The sequence below is a fragment of the Lygodium microphyllum genome, chromosome 14, assembly GCF_053477565.2.
Source record: "Lygodium microphyllum isolate KBCC chromosome 14, Lygodium_microphyllum_v1.1.10, whole genome shotgun sequence".
NCBI lineage: Eukaryota > Viridiplantae > Streptophyta > Polypodiopsida > Schizaeales > Lygodiaceae > Lygodium > Lygodium microphyllum.
In genome coordinates, this window is record NC_141148.1 from 2618485 (window position 1) to 2633643 (window position 15159).

Here is a 15159-nt window from a genome sequence, read left to right on the forward strand (position 1 = left end):
TAAATGGCTGGACGTCATCAAATTTTATGCAAAAATGGAGGTAACTAGGGTAAAGGATGGTTAACCGGGCTTAGTTTGAGAACAAACTGTGGTTACTTTGAAAAGAGGGGTTTCTCTTTCCCCTTTCCTGGAAATTCCTGCAGGTTTCATGGAGGTTCAGCCCCAAGATCTACTCATATCTCTCTCACCTCAGATCTTCTTGACCAAAACCTACCTGGAATAGATCCTTGACTTCAAGAGCTTCAGATTGAGCATAAGATTGCTCAAAATTGGGCAGCATACAGGCCAGAAACAGCCCCGAAAATTGCGGTGCAATTTTCGGGCTGATTCCAGCCCTGTCCTGCTCCAAGCTTGCTTCCCCTCAGCCTTGGCACTCTTCTTCATCCATTCCAGGCATTAATCTTCAGCTACATTGAGATTCTCAGCAACATTTGAAGACTCCTCAGCTCACTTGAACCCTAGGTGAACAGTCCATGGGCAGCCATGAAAGCTTCAGCCCAAGCTTCCATTTCTTGACATTTTTTTGAAGATTCTTCATCCTTTTGGCCCGTGGAATCATTTCAGCAAGGATTCTTCAACAAATTGCAAGGATTAAGCACGGGATGGCTTAAGATTGAAGATCAAGAGCTTCTATGGAGCAAAAATTTAGGGGAAACGGGTTTAATGCTTCAATTTCAAGCATTTGAAGCTTCAAGATTGGTCTCTACCATCAGATAAGCAAGCTTCATGGATTATTTTGCTAACATTGGACAACCGGGAGCCCTATCAAGCATTTGGCAAGTTATTTTCAGCCATGTCAAGGTATTTCTCTTCAATTTTTAATCTCTCTCATTAATCCAATTGCTGAGCTTAAGCCATTTGACTGAGAGATTAAAGAATTGAACATTTTCATCAAATTCTCAGCCAACCTTTGCTTGAATTCATCTATTCATGAATGCAATGCTTGCCTAATGCATATTAGCTTCAATCAGTGAATGAATGGCCTTAATCTGAGATTTCAGCATAACATTTGAATCCTATGGACTGAATACATTGATTGATTCCTTTGCTTACTCTAATCCAATTGATTGGTTGATTCTCTTTTGCCTAAATTGGAAAATTGTAAAGGGTAAGTACTAGCAATCAGTGAGTCACTGAATTGCATAGGTAAAACCCTTCTCCCATCTCAAGTTCTTTTATCTCAATCAATTACATCTCATGAAAGGCTGAATGAATATTTTTCAAATGCATATCATGCTGATTGCTTAGTACACTAGCCTTTGCCATGTTGATATTCCCACCGAGGAAAAAGGTGGATGCCGGGGGAGATAGTGGGACAAAAGAGAGGTGACCCTCCCTCACTATCGAAGATCCCGAAGGGGTGCAACCAACCGACTCGGGGGGAACTTTGCCCACCTCCCGGTGATTCGGAGCCCGTGTAGGGAGCCCGTCCTGCCGTTTTATCCCTCACACAGGTACAGCGAGTGGAGAATTGAAGATTGAAGACTTTCCAACGACTCAAGTACCTACTGGAGTAAAACAGGGTAAAACATGGCATTTTCAGGTTACCCACAGGGTATTTACAGGTGGATACAGGTACACCCTTTGATTCTGAAGTACAGGTGCAGGTACTACAGGGTATCCACAGGTCCCATATACCCCTTTGCGGGGTTTGGTAGCCATTGGAGGTTACTTTCTTGCATTACAGGGTCAAAACAGGGCACTTACAGGTCTAAACAGGGTGCAGGACTGGATAGTTCAGACTTTGAAATTCAGTTACAGAATTTTCTGTCCTAAACCTGTTATAGCGTGCTATAGCTCATCTCGAAGAGGGCATTGTAAGCTTCGATTCGCACAAAAAAGTTTTGTAATCGGAGTTTTCTAGCCAAAGTTATAGCCGTTTTACTGACAGGGGGTACTGCAGGACTGCACTAGTATGGCAGGGCATAAAGGCAAAAATAAGGTCCAGGAGGACTATGCACAGCAAATCAGGGATTCTATGATGGAAAACACACTTCAAGAGAACCCTGAAGAGCATCAACAAGGAGAGATTAGTATTCTCAATGACGCTTTATGTGCCCATGAACTAAGACATAAGGAACGTCATGAAGCTATTTTGTCAGCAATGGAGCATATGATTTTATCATTTGGTCAAACAAAGTCTACAATGGAACAAATGGTTTTATCTCATGGACAAACGAAGTCTACGCTTGATAAGTTGATGGAATCAACTACCCAAACCAAGGCTTCCATTGATAAATTAGTAGAATCCAATGCTCAGCTTATGGCAAAATTTTCTCAATTGATGCCATCGCAAACAGGATCAAAAGAAGCTAATGAGAAGGCTTGTTCAAACAATGACCCTTCAGTCCCACTTCAGCCATCCAACCAAAATGGTTATGGAGATGGAATCATTGGAAGAAGAGGTATTCCCAATAGTCAGTATGAAGTAGGAGAAGCTTCACAAAGGCATGATGACTATTTGGGCAGTTTGAACGGCACCAATACTCAAGCTTTTGGACTGCATACTCAGCATTCTAGGGGTGCTTTACCAACAGGAAGATTACAGGGTAATTCTCAGCCACCTGTTGGAAGATTTCAATCTCATTTTGGGGGTTCTGTACTTAGAAATTCTGATCAGCCAGTTTTGGGACAGCAACCTTTCCATGATAGAGAATTCAAGGATAAAATTGTTTTATCCAAATTCAATGGCCAGTCATCTTCACCATCAGAATTAGAGGAATGGACTTCTAAGATGGAGTCTTATTTCGACATATTTCCTAAAATTGATGACATGAAGATACATTTTGCCTCCCTCCACTTAGAAGGATTTGCTCACACTTGGTGGAGGTATATCAAGAAAGAGAATGTACTTATTGAGAATTGGGAAGCTTTCAAGGCACTTATGGCTGAAGTCTTTGTTTCACCTCTTGAAAAAGAGAAGTTAGAACGAAGATGGTATAACTTGGAACAAAGGAGCCTAAGTGTAAGAGAATATACAAACCAATTCCTCAACTTGACCATGTATGTGGAAAACATCAGTGATGAGGCCAAGTTACACAAGTTCATGTATGGTTTAGAACCATCCTTGTCAGCTGATGTTATGGCGCAGAATCCTACTTCACTTTTCAAAGCTATTGAGCTTGCAGAGCGCTTTGGAAGGAAGTATAGGAAAGAGTCTTCATTTCAGCCAAGTTATGGACAGCCAAGGACTGTTTTAAAGCAAGGGCAAGTTGGTAACAATTATGGCAGCAATCATATGCCTAGTGGGAGCTTACGGATACCAACTTATCCTCCATTTAATGCTTCTAGGCTTCAAGGCAATTTTAGGACAGCAAACAGTCCAAAGGTTGAATTTAAGCAAGGTGACAATAAGCCTAAGTCTACTTCAGCCAATACAAATTCGAGAAATATTCCCATGGATCTTTACAAGGAAAGAAAGGACAAAGGCTTATGCTTCAAATGTGGAGAAAAGTATACTCCTGACCATGCTTCAAAGTGTGTATACAAAAATGCCAAGCCAAAAATTCAGAGTATGCTAGTTCCTGAGGATCTTGAAAATGACATAGATGAAGTTAATGCAGTCCTAATCAATGCTGAAAATGAAGATTTCGAGGATGATGGTGGACAGGAGTACTTCTATGATCCATCTGACTCTTTTCCTTTTAATCCAGGCGGTGATATTCCATTTGATCCTGGTGGATTTTGTAATGAGTTGCCCGCTGCCACTAATTGTTCTATCTCTATGGATGCTTGGACGGGATCTAAGAACCCTAATACACTTCGTATGAAGGGAAGCATATGTGGAAAGCCAGTGTTCATCCTGATAGATAGTGGCAGTACCCACAGTTTTGTCAATAAATCCATTTTGTACAAGTTGAATTGTGTTCCCATTGACTTACAACAGCCCATTAGAGTACAAGTGGCTAATGGTGAAGAGGAAATCAGCACACAGATTTGTCCACAGGTTTCTTTGCAGATGGCTGAAAATTTTGAAGTCAAAGTAAACCTGATCACTTTGGAAATGGGGCCCATAGATATTGTACTTGGTTGTGATTGGTTGATGACCTTAGGCAGGATTACTATGGATTTCTCACAGTTATATATGGAGTTTTTCTCCAATGGACAGCTCATCCGTTTACAGGGGATCCCTAGTAAATCTGATTTTCAGCTTATCACCATTCAACAACTCAAGAAAGAGTACAAGAAGCGCTCACAGATATTTGTATTGCATTTGAACAAAGAAACACAGGATCAGCCCAATAATTCAGCAAACCATCCAGCCTTGACAGCTCTTCTTGAGGAGTATAGAGATTTATTTGAAGTACCTACTTCATTGCCTCCTAAGAGAGCGATGGATCACCCCATTGATTTGGAACCCAACTCAAAGACGATCAATAAGCCACCTTACAGACTATCAAAATGTGAACGAGAGGAAGTAGCCAAGCAAATCAAAGAGCTTCTTGAAATGGGATTCATTGAACCAAGTTCTTCACCGTATGCATCCCCAGTCCTGTTAGTAAAAAAGAAAGATGGATCTTTCAAAATGTGCATTGACTACAGGGATCTTAACAAGATAACAGTGAAGAACAGGTATCCTATACCCAGGATAGATGATTTGCTTGATGAGCTTAAGGGGGCTCAATTCTTCACGAAGATTGATTTGAGATCAGGGTATCATCAGATTCGCATGAGAGAGGGTGATGAGGTCAAGACTGCTTTTAGGACTGATCGTGGGCTCTACCATTTTTTGGTGATGCCATTCGGCCTTACAAACGCTCCAGCTACCTTTCAAAGCCTGATGAATAAGATTCTACAATCTTTCCTCTTTCAGTTTGTCTTGGTGTTCTTTGACGACATTTTGATCTACAACAAAACTTTTCAGGATCATTTGTCGCATATGAGGAGGGTTTTTGATGTGTTGAGACATCATAGGCTTTTTGCTAAGGAGAAGAAGTGTTCTTTCATGCAGACTGAAGTGGAATACTTGGGACATATAGTCAGTGAAAAAGGAATACAGGCTGATCCCACGAAGGTGCAATGCATAAAAGATTGGCCAACGCCTACTACTACTACCTCTCTTAGAGGATTTCTTGGTCTATCTTCATTCTATCGCAGATTTATAAAGCATTATGCGGCAATTGCAGCCCCTTTAATTGACAGGTTGAAGAAAGAGGCTTTCTTTTGGGATTCTCTTGCAGATAGCAGCTTCAACCAGTTAAAGGAATTACTTACCTCCGCTCCTATTCTTGTATGCCCGGATTTCTCTAAAGAGTTTACTATACAATGTGATGCTAGTGGCCGTGGCATTGGGGCTGTTTTGCTTCAGGAGCATGGAGTAATTGCATTTGAAAGCCGTAAGCTTACTGATAAGGAGATGGCCATGAATATTTATGATCAGAAAATGTTGGCTATTTTGCATGCAATCAAGAAATGGCACCATTACTTATATGGCAGCCGATTCAGAGTACATAGTGATCATCGCGTACTCAAGTATTTCCTTACTCAGTCAAATCTTACTCCAAAGCAACGACGATGGGTAGCAACATTACAAAATTATGACTTTGACATCACTCATACAAGGGGCAAAGATAATATAGTGGCTGATTCTCTCTCTCGTATGTGGGCCTGCAAAGTATCAGCCATGACGGAATTACATAGTGATTGGATTGAAGAGCTACAAGAGGCATATCTCTTAGATGAGGAATTCAGCCAAATCTTTCAGAAATTACAGCAAGGTCTTATGGAAGAAAACTCGCACTACCAGCTTAAAAATGGTCTTATTTGGTGGAAGGGCAAGATTGTTATTCCCTATACTTCTTCTTTCAAGCGAAAAATTATGGAGGAGATGCATTCTTCGCCTTTAGCTGGACACTTGGGAGTTTTCAAGACTTATGACAGGATCAGCAAGAGCTTTTATTGGAAAGGACTGTGGAAAGATGCCAAGGACTTCGTTATGAAGTGTATGCCTTGTCAGCAAAATAAGGATAGCACCCATAAGCCAGGGGGTTTATTGCAGCCATTGCCTATTCCTACGGGTAAATGGACTCATATTACTATGGACTTTATCACTGGCTTACCTACTACCAAGAAGGGGTGGAATAGTATTTATGTGGTGGTTGACAGACTCACCAAAGCAGCTCATTTTATCCCAACAAAAATTCAGTTTACTGCTTCTCAGGTGGCCAACCAGTTTATGGAGCATATTTTCAGATTGCATGGATTACCGCAGGTGATTGTCCATGATAGGGACTCAAAGTTTATGAGTAACTTTTGGCAAGCGGTATTTACATCTATGGGTACCAAGTTGGCTCCATCTACGGCTTATCATCCCCAAACTGATGGATAGACAGAGAGAGTTAATAAATGGTTGGAGACTTATCTTCGCCATTTTTGTTATGATGTCCAAACCTCATGGGATTCTTGGTTACACCTGGCTGAGTTTGCTTATAATAATTCCACTCATGCGAGCATAGGAGTTTCACCCTTTGAGGCTTTGTATGGTTACAAGGTGCCCCTACCCACAGTCATTTTTAACAAAAAGATCAACCGTCATGGGAAGGAAGAGTTGGATAGAATGCAGACCCTTCTTCAGCAATGCAAGGTGAATCTAAGGAAGGCTCAAGATCAGATGAAGATGTATGCTGATGAGAAGAGGAGGCCTTTAGATTTCCAGGAAGGAGAGCTGGTTTTGTTGAAGGTGCCCAAATCCAAGTATTCTACATTGAAAGAAGGATCCAGCAATAAGCTTGCCCACAGATTCTATGGCCCTTACAGGATCCTTAAGCGGATTGGAGATTTGGCATACAGACTAGAGCTTCCCTCTTCTACAAAAATTCATAACGTCTTCCATGTTAGTCAGCTCAAGCCCTATTATGGTGATCCAGTGGATTTAGTTGATGAGTTGCCACCTATTGATGAAGATGGTATCGTTCAGTACATCCCAGAGGCTGTTATAGGTCAGCGTGAAAAGAAGCTTTGATCACGTTCTATTGTGGAATATTTGATTAAATGGAGAGGTTTACCCTCTGAAGAGGCTTCTTGGAGACCTGATTCAATATTGGATGAGTATCCATACTTGAAGGATACATTGGTGGCTGAAGCCTATTGCTTATGGAGCTAGTATTGGTGCAGACTGGTTCAGGACAGCACGCTGTTTTAGAACAGTTTTTATCGTACTTCATTTTCAGAATTGAGCTATCTACATGAGCTTAAAGTACTCTTCAAGAGCTTCGTTTTGATATGTGGTACTCTTCATTTGGACACTTCTATCAAAAGTTATGGCTGATTTGGTCCAGCAGGGACTGTTATTTCAGCAAGCTGTCTACTTTCTTCTGGAACTATTTGTTGAAGATTCTATGGCTCCAATGGCTTCTAAAGTTCTTCAAATCATGTATATAGCAGGGTCCACTTTCCGTACTTCAAATTCAGCCCTTGTAATGATAAATTCTTCACTCATTCCCTATTTGTAAAGCTGTAAAACAGAGTAGTACTCTGTTCTATCCATCTTTTCTTTAGCTCTTTCTAGTTTTGTTTTTGGGTACAAAAACTTTTGGGAAGGGATGGATTGTAAGAAGCTGGGAATACTTAGAATACTAATAATATGCCATGTCACATTGACACTGGTATATAAGGAGAGAAGTTGTAATTTTTCACATCTTTTTGACATATCAATACATTTACAATCTTTCTCTCCCTTCTTGCTTCAAGCTTCCATGGCTTCTACATCTTTCCTGTCTTTCTCTCTCCAATTCTAGTCTTTCTCTCTCCTCGTCACTCTATTTCTCTCTCTTCCTGCAGTCTTTCTCTCTCCTCTGCAGTCTTTCTCTTTCCTCTTTCTCTCTCCCTAGTTCTCTCTCTGACAGTTTTGGTCACAATACCAAGATTTGAATCAAAATTTGCACTACACAGTCTATTTTAGTTGAGAAAACGAAATAGTAGAGAGTACTCAAAAAAGAGCAAGGGGGCAGAATCACCAAAGAGAAGGGTTGAAAAACTTGCAGTAAGAGAGGGGCGACAAGAGGAGAGATAGAAACGGAGAGGATTAGGGATGCAAAGCCAACTATAAAAATGCAACAGAGAAAACACTCAGGTCAAAGAGTTGTGTGGAAGAGAGAGGAGAAAGAGAAAGAGAAACTCATTTGAAAAACTTCATGATTAGTTGTAAAGACCAATCTTGTGAAAAGGATCATTTAAAGTATCACACTTTTTCAGTTACCATAACTTGTCATGGAATATGAGTAGATTTATATCTTATTTTTGTAACTATTTTTTATTTTTAAAAAAGTTTTTAAGTTGTGGATTTTAAAAAAATCATGTAATGACTATATCATCACCATCCCGGACCTCACCACCATTGTGGGAGTTGCGCCTAGACCCCCACTGGGAGCACTACCCTCTAGACCCCCCCACTACTGGGGGTGTTGCCCCTAGGACCCCACCAGTGGCATTGCCCATATATCCCCATCGGCTACCCCCCAAAACCCCCCATTGGCTCCATTGCCCCTAGAATCCCTACCAATGGTGGGAGAATCGCCCATAGGCCTCTATAGGGGGTGTTGTCTCCCAAACTCCCCCACTCGGGTCATTGCCCCTAGATTACCACCCCTAGAGAGGATACCCCTAATAACCCATGATTGGGATATTGCCCCTATTTCCATAACTAGAGATACTGCCCACACACTCCCTATCCTATCTTGGTAGAGATTCTACTCTTGAATTGTCACTAATATGGCTTCAAAATTCTCAATGGCATTACACATTACACATTAGACACATTAAAAATACATAATCTTATAGAATAGTATTTATAAACTATTAATAAAATAAAATTAAAATATAATTTGATAATGTATTTCATGATATGTGCATAGTACGATGTATTAATATAAGATGATTTAGACTAAAATAGTATAATATAAAAATAAATTATAATATGATATAGTCTACTATTATGAACAAGTAGGTACTATAACATTTATAAATATTTAACCATGATACAAATTATCTTTCCTTCTCAAATAGCTTCTAATTTATGGTAAAATTTCCTCAATCTTTATAACTTCATGTCATAGAGAATGAAATCTCCTATTCTTTAGAGATCCTTGTAGTTTCAACATTTAAGCATGAGATCAATGTTTCATATAAAATATATTTATCCTTATTGTCATGTGGAGTGCATGCAATAAAGGTTTTCATCATTTGATCAAATAATTTCTTATGGAGATCACAAAGATTGTTTATCCTTGTTGTCATGTGGAATATATGTAATAGAGGCTTTGACCATTTGGCTAAATCTTGTACTATGGATATCACAAAAAATTATTATCCTTGCTATCATATAGGTTACATACAATACACGTTTTGACCATATGGCTAAATCTTTTCTTGTGAACATCACAATGAATTTTAATCCTAAGTGTTGTATAAAATACTTGCAATAGAGGTTTTGACCATTCAAGAAAATCTTTCCACATAAAGATCACAATGAATTTTTATCCTTGTTATACATATTTTTCTTGATGTTTTGACCATCTAGCTAAATATTTTTCTATGGGAACCACAATGAAAATTTGTCCTTTTTGTCATGTGGAATACATACAACAAAGGTTTCAACCATTTGACTATGTCTTTTCCTGTGGGGATCACAAAGAATTTTTATATTTTCTATGGTGTGGAATACATATAATGTGACTAAATCTTTTCCTATATACATTATAAAGGATTTTAATCTTTGTTCTCATGTCAAATAGATATAGTACAAGTTTTGACCATCTGCTATATCTTTTCCCAATGATATGTTGAGTGTTGAAATGACTTGTTTTTTGGCTGATTTTTGTTGTTTTTGAGAGCTGAATGGTTGATTGGTTTGGAAGTGGTTTGAGAGTGTTTTGGATGATATTGATTGGGTTTTGGAAGATCATGATATTTATTGGAGGTTCTGTGATGTTCTGATTGGTTCTGTATACCTTCTGTTTTGCTATGTTTTGGTCTGTTTTGTTCTGATTGTCTTCTGTAAAGAGGGATGGAGTATTGATTGATGAAGATTGAGATATTGAGAAAGCTTATTGAATGGTTTGTGAGAGTTTGGAATGGTTTAAGAATGAGTTATGTGGTTTTGATGACCTTCTGTAACCTTCTGTAGGTCTTCTGTAGAGCTTTTGTCTCTGTTCTGTTCTGTTATGTTATGTTATGTTCTGTTCTGTGACTGTTCTGTATGCTTCTGTATGTGTTCTGATGGATGAGAATGTAGCTTGGGAAAGTTTTCTAGCCTTGGAAAGAGGTGAATACAAGTGCAAAAGAGCTCGAAGAAGTGGAAGAAGTAGCTGCTGAAGACTCAAGTGAAGACTAGAGTGAAGTGACAGTAGTGAGCTATGAAAGGACACTGTAGTGGCTCTGGTGACTCTTCATATCAGACATACATCTTAGGAGGGGTATCCATGACCTAAAAGGGATTATTGAGAGTGATTTTGGGAGATTGTAGTGAGGATATGATGTATTATTGATGGAGAGAGAGAGAGAGAGTCAGAGATAGCCAATTCTACAAAAACAGAGTGATTGTATATGAGAGATTGAGAGAGAAGACTATGAAGATATTGAAGATGAATACTATGTGATGTATTTCCATTCAAAGATGGTGTATTACTTTGCTTTCTTTGTTCTATTGATGGATTTTGTGAAGATATTGAAGAATATGGTTGATTCTACCAAATCCGTGGGAGATCTACATAATGCTGCATGAAGAATTTCTGTGCCTGGTGTTCTTTTCTTCTTTGTGATCTTATGAAACATGATAAACAAGCTTGTTGGTGTTACAAGATAGATTTTCTTGCAAGAGAATTCCCTTTTCCTTGGTGTTCCTCTTGGGGCTCCATGTTTTTGGTGCGCAGCAGGGGAAAATTGCCATCAACAAGCACCAGAAGAGGCTGAAAATGAAGGAAATGGCATTGCCAAGAAGAGAAGAATTCAATGGATGTTTGTAAAGTTCCTTCTTCCACTGAAGAGTTGGAATTCCTCATAATCAAAGCCATTTTCCACAAGAAGTTCATCCCACAATGGCGGAAACACATCACCATCATGATGCATGCTTTATGTGGTGGACAGTTTCCTCTTCCTATTGAAGCAGCAGAAACTTGCATCTTGGTGGCAAACTGTTTGGGAATAAACTGAAAAGTAGAAACAGAGAGAATGACCATCCATGGAAGATTTGGCATTCATTGAGAAGTTTCCAGACAACATCAAGTGGGAGATTGTGAAGAAGCTTCAGGAGTCTTGGTCTGTAGAGGTTCACAAAGACAAGAAGGAAAAGAGTTGGAATTTGTTCGTGGATGCTCAACAGCAAGATACATGGGATGCTTGGTGTACTGATAATCTTCTGTTTGTTCAATTAGCAACCCACTGGAATTTGGTAGACATAGTGTTCTTTACAACATACACTGTTGAAACCATCAGAAGCTGGCATTACTATGATGATGGCACCACCACAATGCTCAGACGTATGCATTTTGACACCTTCAGAACCGAATACCTTCCTCTGTGCAGTGGCATGAAAGCAGAATTCAGGGACGTTGAAAAGAAAGAAGTAGAAGAAATGTTGGCAAGAGAACCCTCCAGATACTGAAGCCTTTTGTTAACCCTCTGTGGAGCACTAACAACCTAGTGGAGCCAACCCCCTGATGAATGACGCAATAAAGAGGCAAGCATTAGAACGATTCCAGAGGTATGTGAGAAGAGAGAAAGCAAAAATCAAGGCTGAGAACGAGCTCGCAGCAAAAGCCGCTTTTGACGCCCTTGAGGAACTCTTTACAGAATTCCCAATGGCACATCAAGCCCTTCCTCCTCCTGCTGGAGGTCCACTTCCAAGCCAGATCCGTCCTGGAAATATTGATGACAGGCCAGCGAATGTAGTCCCATTGCCAATTTTTAAGGGAGAGTACAATGAAGACCCCGATCTTCATGTAGCAGAGTTTATGGTAGCGTGTGTGGCTAACAATGCTAGAACCCCTGAGAATTGGTTAGCAATTTTCCCCGCCACTTTCAAGGGCGCGGCGTTTTAGTGGTATGAGAGACAAGCAGCAGGAACTTTTGGCACATGGGACGACCTGAAGTTGGCCTTCCTCACTAAATTCAGGCGTGAAGGTTTTGAAGAGCGGATGAGAGAGGAATTTATGAACCTAAGTCAATCCTCTGGAGGAAGAGTAGAAGCTTATGTCTCACGAATGGAATCCATCCTGAAGAGATGGACTAACCATAATCTAGATGATGGCATTCAGAAGGGGGTGTTTCTCAGAGGATTACAACCAGAAGTCCGTAAGTTTGTGGAGCTGCAAAGACCAGCCACACTACAAGCTGCAACAGAAGGTGCAAGACTATACGATGAAGCGGAAGCTCGATTAGCGATGAATACAGGAAGAGGAGTCCTACCTCCTCTGATGCCATGAATGATGTACCCACCAAATGCAGTTCCAGGGACTGTTCCCTATCCCTACCAACAGATGCCCTCGGTATCAAAGTACAGTGCACCAAATCCACAGTGGCCACAATCCATACCTCAAATGGTGGTTCAACCACAACAACAATGGTCCCAACCAATTTCCTCCATGCCAAATCAGCAGCAACAATGGAACCCTACCAATTGGAGTCAACAGCCAACAGTTCAAACAGGAGCTCTGAATCAGAACCAGAACAGAGATCCCTCTGTACCAGCCCAACCCGTTTATGCAGTGATTACAGAGACTCCTCAAAACCCTACTGCTAGTACGTCCAGAGGAGAAAGTTTGAAGGATTACTTATCCAACTCAATTGCAAACATCAAAAAGGAGTTGATGGATGTGATTACAGAGCAGCTACAGACACTGAAAGTGAATACCGCTAGCATATCCAATGTTGCAGGAGCAGGAAGAGATGTGATGCGGTCAAATACTTGGTGTGGTAAGTGTCATCAAGCAAGCCATTTAGCCACTGAATGTACACAAAAACCAACTATTCATGGGGCCTTCTGTTCCTACTGTTTGCGGAAGAACCATACAGAGGACATTTGCTCTCTGAAGGAGATGCATGATAGGAGAAGGAAGGAAGAAGACGCAAGATTCAACTTGCTGGAATCCAAAATGACAACACAGGATATTGGACCCAAGCCTAGAGAGTTTGGTCCTAATTTCGGACCCAGAAGATTTCCCTCTCAAAGTTACAGAGGAAGACAGTCTGGCGGTGGTCAGAGATCAGAAGTGGAATGTTACAGATGTGGAGAAAAGGGACACATCTCACCAAATTGTCCAAATCCTTGAAGGTCAGTGGATTACAAGCCCTTATGCAGTCGATGCAAACGAGAAGGCCACATTGCAAAAGACTGTCCAAGCCCAGCCCCAGTGAAAAACAGTGCTACTGATAGTTCGGCCAAGGCTCAAGAGCCTACCTCCAATTTGGTGGAATTGGAAGTTGCTGCCATCACGCATACAAAGCAGAAGGAACCACCTATCCAGAAAGAAAATAACCCTCCTGCCAGAAAAATGAAGTTCAATCTTCCACCAGAAGAACAGAACAGAACAGAGCCTAATAGTGCCGTATAGAGCACTACAGTGCCACAGAGAGTTACAGAGACAGTTACAGAGACAGGACCAGAGGTCCAGGATACAGAAGAGGAGGAAGTGCCACAAGTGGCAGAAGAAGTTCCGGTAATTCCTCTGTTGGAAGAAAGAGGGAAAATGAAAATGGGTGTTGCCCCATTCCCTAATCGGTTAGAGAAGCCAGTGGATCCTATTAAGGAATACGATCTAGTCAAAGATGTAGATACTTTTAAACCAAACCTCACATTCTGACAATTATTGATGTTGTCTCCCAGTTGCCGAAAAAGATTCAAAAGTATACTGACAAAAAGACGTGGTTTAAGGATTGCTCCCTCAACAGCAACAAAGTCCAACAAAGCTCCAGAGCCTGTAAAAGAAGTGGATGCAGCTAATGCTTTCCTAGATCCGGGTACTCCAGAGACTGGCGTGTGGATAGAAGGCTGCTTCATTGCAAATGCACTGATTGATGGTGGTTCATCAGTGAACATTATGACGGATGTTACAATGAAGGATCTAGGCTTACAAGGAGTGCAACCAACCCAATGGCTCATCAGACTGGCAGATCAGAGTAGAATCAAGCCTTTGGGCATTCTCCCATATGTGAAGACTACAGTGGCTGGAAAAGATTATTGGCTAACCTATTTGGTGGTGAAGCCAAACTCTTATGGCACATCCTATCCTCTGTTACTGGGCAGACCATGGCTTTTTGAAGCCCGAGCAAGGACGGATTGGTTCAAAGGAACCTTGACCTTGGGCAGAGGACCCAATAAAGTGGTGCTGAAACTGTATGGTTCTCAAAAAGGACATGGATCCACCTCCTTGGAATTATCTTTTGACTCCCCTAATGAGGCTACAGATGGAACATCAGCAGACGAAGATGCTGTCAAACAGATCCTTCCCAAGAAAACAGTGGCACATTCCATAACAGTGGATACTGTAAGCCGACTTCCAAAAGATGCAAAGCCATTATCAATGGGTGAATACTTCCTGCCTGAACCAGGAATGACTTCTGAAATCACTTCTGACAGTGAGATAGAAGCATGGATGTATTGCTCTCCCTGTTACATGGCCATAGCAGAGACAGAGACAGAGGCATAAGAGGAAACAGAGGATCTGTTCTTCTATTACAGAGCCCCTACAGAGACAGAAACAGAAGTAGAGACAGAAGCAGAAGCAGAAACAGAGACAGAGACAGAAGAGGATGGATATGATATGGATGAAGAAGATTATGAAAGTGAAACGGAAGAGTCTATCCCACCTAAAGAGGATACATTTGAAGAAGAAGTTCCAGAAGCATCACAAACAGACGAGCTCATGCTACGGGACAGAATGGTGATGGTACCATTTGGTCTGGTAAATGGATCTTCTCATATGCAAAACCTTTATAAGAAATGGATTAAGAAGAACAAGCCGTCTTTTAACAGTGGCTCATGCCGTCCTAACCTACCCTTGCCAAAGAAAGATGATGATGATGCACCGTGCCAACGAGCACCAGTCCCACAAACCTAACAGGCATCAGAGGGTCCCTGTTATGTGATGTTCTTGGATGTGTCATCTTCAAAAGAGGAGTCTTCAAGCCAAGAGGTAATTAATTTTGAAACAGTGGCAGGACATG